At 38.3% G+C, this 8,660-nt stretch overlaps 1 pseudogene; it reads left to right on the forward strand.

The window, feature by feature from the left end:
* Window positions 1-696: 696 nt before the first annotated feature.
* LOC132242529 (small ribosomal subunit protein uS7m-like) lies at window positions 697-1,181 on the forward strand (annotated as a pseudogene).
* The last annotated feature ends 7,479 nt before the right edge of the window (window positions 1,182-8,660 follow it).

Here is an 8,660-nt window from a genome sequence, read left to right on the forward strand (position 1 = left end):
AGGCCTGAGGCCTCCGGCAGAGGTGTCAGGCCTGGGCAGGGGACCCCCAGCTCCCCGCAGTTGCAGGCTCCACCCCTGCCCAGGCCTAACGCCTCTGGCTGAGGCGTCGGCTCGGGCAGCGGGGACCCGCAGCTGCAGCGGCCCCGTGATCGTGAGCTCCGCTTTAGGCCCAGGCAAGGGACCCCTAGCTCCCGGGACTGCCAGCTTCGACCATGTCCAGCTCCCATCGCTGGCTCCACCCCTACTTCCTGCTATCACTGGCCAGGGTGGAAAAGGCACCTGATTCTCCGATCATGGCTGGGGGGCAGGGCAAAGGCGGCCCCAGGGCCGCCTTTGCCCTGCGCCCCAGCTCTTAGCTCCCCCCTGGGTTTCCGATCACTGTCAGTGGCAGGGGGCTTCTTCCTGCTTTCCCTTTCACCTCCCTGCATTGTGCCTACATATGCAAATTAACTGCCATCTTGTTGGCAGTTAACTGCCAATCTTAGTTGGCAGTTAACTGCCAATCATAGTTGGCAGTTAATTTGCATATAGCCCTGATTAGCCAATGAAAAGGGTATCGTCGTACGCCAATTACCATTTTTCTCTTTTATTAGTGTAGATGGGAAAATGATAATTATTAATAGAAAGATATGAGTTAAGCATCAACTCTATTTCTGCTTTCTATTATTATAGCTGAAGCTGCTGAGAATCTTATTCATATAAAAAAGTGGCGGGGGGGAGGGTGGGTGAAGGCAGCATGAAGGGTGGTTGGATGTGTCGCTGGTCTAAGAAGTGCAGCCTATGGCTTCCAGGGCTAACCAAGGTGAGGTGGAGCCCTGTCCCGTGAATGCCGGGATCCTCAGATTGACAAGGAATATTATCACAAGGGCAGAGCTGACTGAGGAGGAGAAGTCTGAGCAGGAGCGATGAAAACAAGCTCTGTATTTGAAGACCCTTTGATCAGTAACTTCACCAACATGATGATGAAAGGAGGAAGCAAATTACTGGCTAGATCCCTCATGACGCAGGCTCTGAAAGCTGTGAAAAGGAAGCAGTTTGAGAAGTACCATGCTGCCTCTGCAGAGGAACAGGCAAACACTGAACGCAACACCTACTCCAACTTCCTCCAAGCACTGAAGATCTGTGAGCCTGGGGTAGGGCTGGTACCTATCCGCAAAGGTGGCCATTTTTTTCTTTTTTAAAAAAATGTATTTTTGTTGATTTCAGAGAGGAAGAAAGAGGGAGAGAGATAGAAACATCAATGAGAGAGAATCATTGATTGGGGATCAAGCCCGCAACCTGTGTCTGTGCCCTGAATGGAATTGAACCGTGTGCTCCTGATTCATAGGTTGATGGTTAACCACTGAGCCACTGCGGCCAGGCAAGGGTGGCCATTTCTACCAGGTCCCTGTGCCACTAGCCAACCAGAGGCATCACTTCCTGGCCATGAAGTGAATGATTACGGAGTGCAGGGAGAAGCTTGGTAGATGCTGATGCCAGAGAAGCTGTCCTTAGTTGCTGGAGGCATTCCACAACCAGGGCCCTGAGGTCAAGAGGAAGCACGACAGGCTACAGGAGGCTGAGGCCAACCATGCCCTGGCCCACTACCGCTGGTGGTAGAGGAGGGCAGAGGCTCCAGGAGGAGCCCAGGGCTCTTTGCTGCAAGAAACAATGTGAGCCACTGTTAAATTGAAAAATACCTGCGGTTAAGGACATAGTTCCTGTATAAGGGCTGGGGGAAGGCCTCACAGGAAGGATGAAGCAATATGTTTTTTGCTTGTTAGTCCTTCTTTTCTGGGCTAGAAGTCACTCTCTCAGCCCTCTCTTCTTGCAAAGAGGCAACACATGGACTTGGATTTCCCCCAAGAAACTCAGGGCCCATCCAGGCTTCTCTTCCCTCTGCGCAGGGTAGATCTTGGGGTGATAGGAAAGGAAGCATTTTAGTATCAGAAAGGTTTATTAGAAAATTCTCACCTTGAATTGTGTAGCTGGTGATGCAGTACTGTCACTCCGACTGGAGGATATTAAAAAAAAAAAGTGGATGGGTTGGAATATTTTGTTAAAACTATATCAATTGTTTAAACTTATGTTATACTGAGAAAATAAGGCAATTATCTATCACAACCATTGATGATCTGCCATCTGACAACTCAATTAGGTCTGCCTTCAGTTTTATTGAAAATGAAGATTTGGAAACAACCTGACTTGGAAAATATTTTATTTTACAGATATTATAGTCATTACTTTCTCACTTTCTGGGAAATATACCAAGAAGGCTTTAATGGAAAAATGATTAGTTATATTTGTTGCTCTTTTACTTAGAGGCATCTTGTTTAACCAAATATAATCAGAAAGTTTTTGGGGAAATGAATACGGTGTTAATTTCAATATAGCTTTGCTAATATAATAATTTTTATAAAATGCAGTACTCTCATATTTTAAAGATATTTTCATCAATATCATAGAACTAAGATTTATCTTAATTCAGTTAACTGAAAATGGCAATCTGAAATTTATTTTGCAAAACTATTAGCTGAATTAAACTCTTAGATAAAGGGTGACTTCATTTTTAAAAATTCAGATATGTATTAATACAAATTTTAAGGTATATTCTAAAAACCAATGAGAAACAAAAATGTCCTCTTCATTCAAAAATAAGTTTTTATACTGGGGCTAGTCACCATAATATAGATTAAAGTGGCCAGGGGTTTGTCTTTATGTTAGTCAGGATAGGTAATTTATGTGATAATAACAAACAATCATATTTCAGTGGCTTTAAAAAACTGAGTTTAATTATTTTATTCTACATTCCATCTTGGATTAGCTGGCCTCTACTATACCTTGTCCCACTGTAGGACCCAGACTGATATAGCTGCTTCCACCTGAGGTGTTGTCAGTTATTGAAGCAAAAGTAAGAGAGTTCTGAAATGGTTTATTTTGGTAATTCAGTGATCTGAGGATTGTAAAGTTGGCAGGGTATTTGTAAATGGGGTGAGGAAAAACACAAAGTATATGAACCTTAGAGTGCATGGAGCAGGTGTTTTTGTTTTGTTATTAGGTGTATCACTTTTAGGGAAGAATAGATATGAAAATTAAAAGTCTAAAACTGATTTTATTTTCTATACCCTGGTACCCATTGCAATGCTTTCATATACCCTCAAAAAACAAATATTCTGGTTTGAAAATCAGCAATTTAAAGGAATATAATCAAAAGTGGAATTGCTGGGTTAGAAAATGTACATCTTCAACTTTATAGAATATTGCTAAATAAATTATATTATATGTATAATAAACATAATAGTATATTTTATATCATATATAATTGGTAAGGAAATATTGGCCTTGAACTAAACTTTAGGCCAAATGGACCTAACAGACATATACAGAACATTCTATCCAACAGCAGCAGAACACATTCCTTCTTATGTTTACATGGAACATTCTTGAGGATAGATCATATGTTAGGCCACAAAATGAATCTTAGCAAATTTAAGAAAACTGATACTCATGCCAAGTATTGTTCCAACCACAGTGGTATGAAACTAGAAATCAATAATAGGAGGAAAGTGGGAAAATTCACAAATATGTGGAAATTATCACAAAGGAGGTCAAAGAAGAAATAAAAATATTTCTTGAGATAAATGAAAATGGAAATAACATACTAAAACTCATTATATGCAGCTAAAGCAGTTCTAAGTGGGAAGTTTATAGTGATGAATGTCTATGTCAAGAAAAAAAGATACCAAGTAATCTAACTTTATACCTCAGAGAACTAGAAAAAAACTAAGCTCAAAGTTAGTGGAAAGAAGGAAATAAAGGTTGGAGCAGAAATAAGCTCGAGATTGGAAGAACATTAGGAAAGATTAATGAAACTAAGAGCTTCTGCTGATTTTGAAAGATAAATAAAGTTGGCAAACCTTTAGCTAGACTAAGGAAAAAGAGGAAAACACAAATACTGGTAAATAAAATCAGAAAGAGGAGACATTAAACTGATACTACAGAAATACAAAGGATCATAAGTGACTATATCCACTATACACACGCACGCACGCACGCATGCACGCACACACATATAGGAGGAGTATTCAGCCATAAAAAAAAAAAGAAGAAGAAAATTCTGCCCTTTGCTACATGGACAGACCTTGACGACTCTGCTAAATGAAAAAGTGAGACAGAGAAAGAGAAATAATACATGTTTTCAGTTATATGTGGAATCCAAAAAAGCCAAAGTTGGCCAGCTGGCATGGCTCAGTGGTTGTGTGTCAATTTATGAACCAGGAGGTCACGATTCGATTCCAGATCAGGGCATCTATCTGGGCTGCAGGTTCGATCCCCGATGTGGGGCATGCAGGAGGCAGCTGATCAATGATTCTTTGTCATCATTGATGTTTCTATTTCTCTCTCCCTCTCTGAAATCAATAAAAGTATATAAAAATAAAAACGCCAAACTTATAGAAATAGAGAGCAGAATGGTGGTTGCCAGAGGCGGGGGTAGAGGAAGTAAGGAGATGTTGAGAAAAGGGCACAAACTTTTAGTTCTAGGATGAACAAGGTCTGGGAATCTATGTACAGCATGGTGACTACAGATAGCAATACTGCATTATATACTTGAAAGTTAAGAGAACAAATCTAAAATGTTATCACCACAAAAATAAAAAGAATTAGATAAAGATTGACCTAGACCAGTGATGGCGAACCTTTTGAGTTCAGCGCGTCAGCATTTTGAAAAACCCTAACTTAACTCTGATGCCGTGTGACATATACAAATTTTTTTATATTTGCAACCATAGTAAAACAAAGACATATTTTTGATATTTATTTTATATATTTAAATGCCATTTAACAAAGAAAAATCAACCAAAAAAATGAGTTTGCGTGTCAGAGATGACACCTATAACCGTGCCATAGGTTCGCCATCACTGACCTAGACGTGGTCAGCAAACTGTGGCTCGCAAGCCACATGTGGCTCTTTCGCCCCTTGAGTGTGGCTCTTCCACAAAATACCAAGTGTGGGGTGCACGTACAGTGTGATTGAAACTTCGTGGCCCATGCGCAGAAGTCAGTTTTCGGCCTGGGCGAGTCTATGTTGAAGAAGTACTGTTGATATTTGGCTCTGTTGACTAATGAGTTTGCCAACCACTGACCTAGCAGGCAATTGGGATTTGAAAATTGCCAGAGGCATCCATGTTGACAGAGAAACAGATCATCAGAGCTTTTGAGTGGTTTTTCATAATAAGCAGGTCATTATGGGGCATAATTTGAAATGCATTGGTCTGGAATAACTTGACTCTAAATCTCTATACTGTTACCAATTCTGTTTCTTCCATTACCTGAAATTCTACCATTAGAAGTTTCTTTTTTGAATTTTAGAGTTTGATTTGTCAGTGATTATTTAGTAAAGTGAATTAAACCAGTTGTTAAAAACTTTGTACTTGGTAGAATGAAAATTTTTTTTCAAATAAGATTTTATATGGGATGATAGCATATAAATTTAAAAAATTAAAAATGTTCTGGTTGAAATAGGTGCTAGAAAGTCCTGCCCTTAGGCTGTCTTCATTTTTGCTATAATTTTTCCTCCCATAGGACCTCCCAAAGACCCTCCACCAAAATTTTGGGGTTTGCAGGGCAAAGTTTAGAAAACAATCCACAGAATTACCATCAGCAATCAGTTAAGGCAGGGGTATAGGAGTGTCTGACCTAAGGAGAATGGAGGAGAAAAAGGACTGCATGAAAACTTTTCCTGGTCTTTTTTTTTCTTTTTTTTCTTTTTTCCATTTTGGTGAGCTCCAGGTTTCCTAGTACCAAGTGTGAGACTTTTTCTACAAAATTTTCATCCCTTCTGGAATTGGCTGAACTCCTTCGTTGCTAATCACATCCAGCTACTAGGAGATGCTTTAGGGCAGTGGTCGGCAAACTCATTAGTCAACAGAGCCAAATATCAACAGTACCACGATTGAAATTTCTTTTGAGAGCCAAATTTTTTAAACTTAAACTATATAGGTAGGTACATTGTTATTAACTTAATTAGGGTACTCCTAAGGCTTAGGAAGAGACACACTCAAGGGGCCAAAGAACTGCATGTGGCTCGCGAGCCGTAGTTTGCCAACCACAGCTTTAGGGCAAAGAATAGAATATACATGCATCAGTCAGATCCCAGAAGAAAATTGATGACACATGCAAATTCGGATAATTTGATGGAGATTATTAAAGGAAACATAAAAAAAGGCGTCAGTGGAGGGAAACCATAAGCACTGTCCTAGAGTTAGTGGTAGCAGAGCTAGTTCCCATGAGGCCTGAAGAAATGAAGACAAAGAGAGGTTTTGGAAACCCAAAGGAAAGTCTTATGAAGCAAGATCCTTAGAAGGAAGCAATTACCTTCACTCAGGAACTCAACCAGAAAGGTGGCTTTGCGAAGAGAAAGACAGGGTAATAAATATCCTTACTGTTCTCCTTCCTTCCTGTTTCTTACTGAGTCTCCTAATGGCCAACCGCAACTGGAAGCCAGAAGGCAAGAGGGGTCCTATTAATGTAGTCCATATAGATGAGCAACTTGGGCAGAAAGGAGGGTGGAGAAGGGAAGAGAGTATAGTTACGGGGTATATGGCAGCTACCAGAACAATGAAAACCTTTGGAGGATAAAATCTACCAACCAGTTGTTTCCAGTGCTGGCTAATGCAAAATAATGTGCTAGATTCAGAGTAGTAGAGAAAATGATTCTTCATTTTTCTAAAACCTTCAGCAATAATTCAGATTAGACAACTGGTGAGATTTTGGGTATTGGACAATGGATTCCAGCTTCTATAACCCTACTATGACTTGAGCATTTTATTCTCTCTCTCTTCATTGTATCAATAGGGCCTAGCAACTACCAACTAATTCCACAGGCTTAGTAGTTACTATTTTTTCTTATAAATCTCAAATGCCAGATGTATTACATAGGTCAGTGCATCTCCTTCTACTGTACCCCATCCAGATTTACCACAGATGAAAATCTTATTAACTGCAGTGCTATAGCATGCCAGGTGCTATTAACAGTTAAGTTATTTTAAGTCATAGGTATAATTTATACATATATTTTGTATATGTAAGATATTACTTGCATACGTATTATACATTTACACAATATACATTTATTCTTTACTCAAGTTGGTCTAAGTTAGAGAAAACTTACAAATAGACTAAAAAAGTAAATTTGAAAAATTCCATTACAGTTAAAGAAATTGCATTCATGGTTTTAAAACTTCCTACAAAGACAACTGATAAGCCAAACAGATGTATATATAATTTCAGGAATATATATATGTATAATACGTATGCATAAATTTGTACATATTACATACATAAATTTTACTTGTTTTCAAAGTTGGTATAAATTATTGATAGTATTCCTTTAACTTTTTTTTAATTGAAAACTTTGGAGGGGAAGACTGTAGATTCACAAGCAGTTGTAAAGAATAATACAGACAGATCCAGTGTATCTTTTGGCTAGTTTTCCCCAATGGTAAAACATTGGAAAGCCAAGTATGAAACCACAAGTAGGATATTGACATTGATATAGTCAAGATACAGATAATTCTGTACCTGCAAGGATCACTTCTATTGTCCTTTTATAACTATACCTATCTTTCTCCCTACTTTCCCACACTGGAACTTAACTCCTGGCAACCAATAATCTGTCCTCTATTAATATAACATTCTGAAATGACAAAATTATACAAACTGAACATTGAAATCAGGTGTTGATTCCTCACTTTATTCTTTTAAAAAATTGTTTTAGCTATTCTACTTCCTTTGCCTTTCCATATAAATTTTAAAATACTCTTGTCTGTATCTGCAAAGAATCTTGCAGAATTCTTGATAGAAATTGCACATTAAACTATATATTAAGCTGGGCAGATTGATACTGTATTGCATCTTCTAATTCATGAACATATGTCTCTCCATTTATTTAGATGTTTTATTTCTTAGCTTTATAATTGTCAGCATAAGAGTTATAAACACGTTTCATTAAACTTACAATTCAATATTTTTTGAGTAATTATACATGCTATTGATATTTTAGTGTTGATGTGTTCATTGCTCATATGTAGAAAGAAAATTGACTTTGGTATTATTTATTTTATTTTTTAAAATATATTTTATTGATTTTTTACAGAGAGGAAGGGAGAGGGATAGAGAGTTAGAAACATCGATCAGCTGCCTTCTGCACACCCCCTAATGGGGATGTGCCCACAACCAAGGTACATGCCCTTGACTGGAATCGAACCTGGAACCCTTCAGTCCACAGGCCAACGCTCTATCCACTAAGCCAAACCGTTTAGGGCTGTATGTGTATTTTATATACTATAATCTTGCTGAACTCACTTGTTAGTTCTAAGTGGATTTTTTTTTGTAAATTCCATTGAATTTTGTACTTAGAAATTATGTCATTTTAAATGAAAAGTTTTATTTCTTCTTTTCTGTTTGTTATTTCCTTTTCTTGCTTTATTGCATTAGCTTGAACTTCCAGTACAATGTTGAATAAGAATATAAAGATCAGGGGTGTGCGCACTTCCAGACCATGTGTGTGCACCCTTCTACATAGAAGTAAAGATGTTTGCCTTGCAAAAAAAAAAAAAAAAAAAAAGAATATAAAGATCAGGTATCTTTACCTTGTTCTCAATCTTAGGAGAAAAGCACCC

Source organism: Myotis daubentonii, chromosome 10 (genome assembly GCF_963259705.1).
Source record: "Myotis daubentonii chromosome 10, mMyoDau2.1, whole genome shotgun sequence".
NCBI lineage: Eukaryota > Metazoa > Chordata > Mammalia > Chiroptera > Vespertilionidae > Myotis > Myotis daubentonii.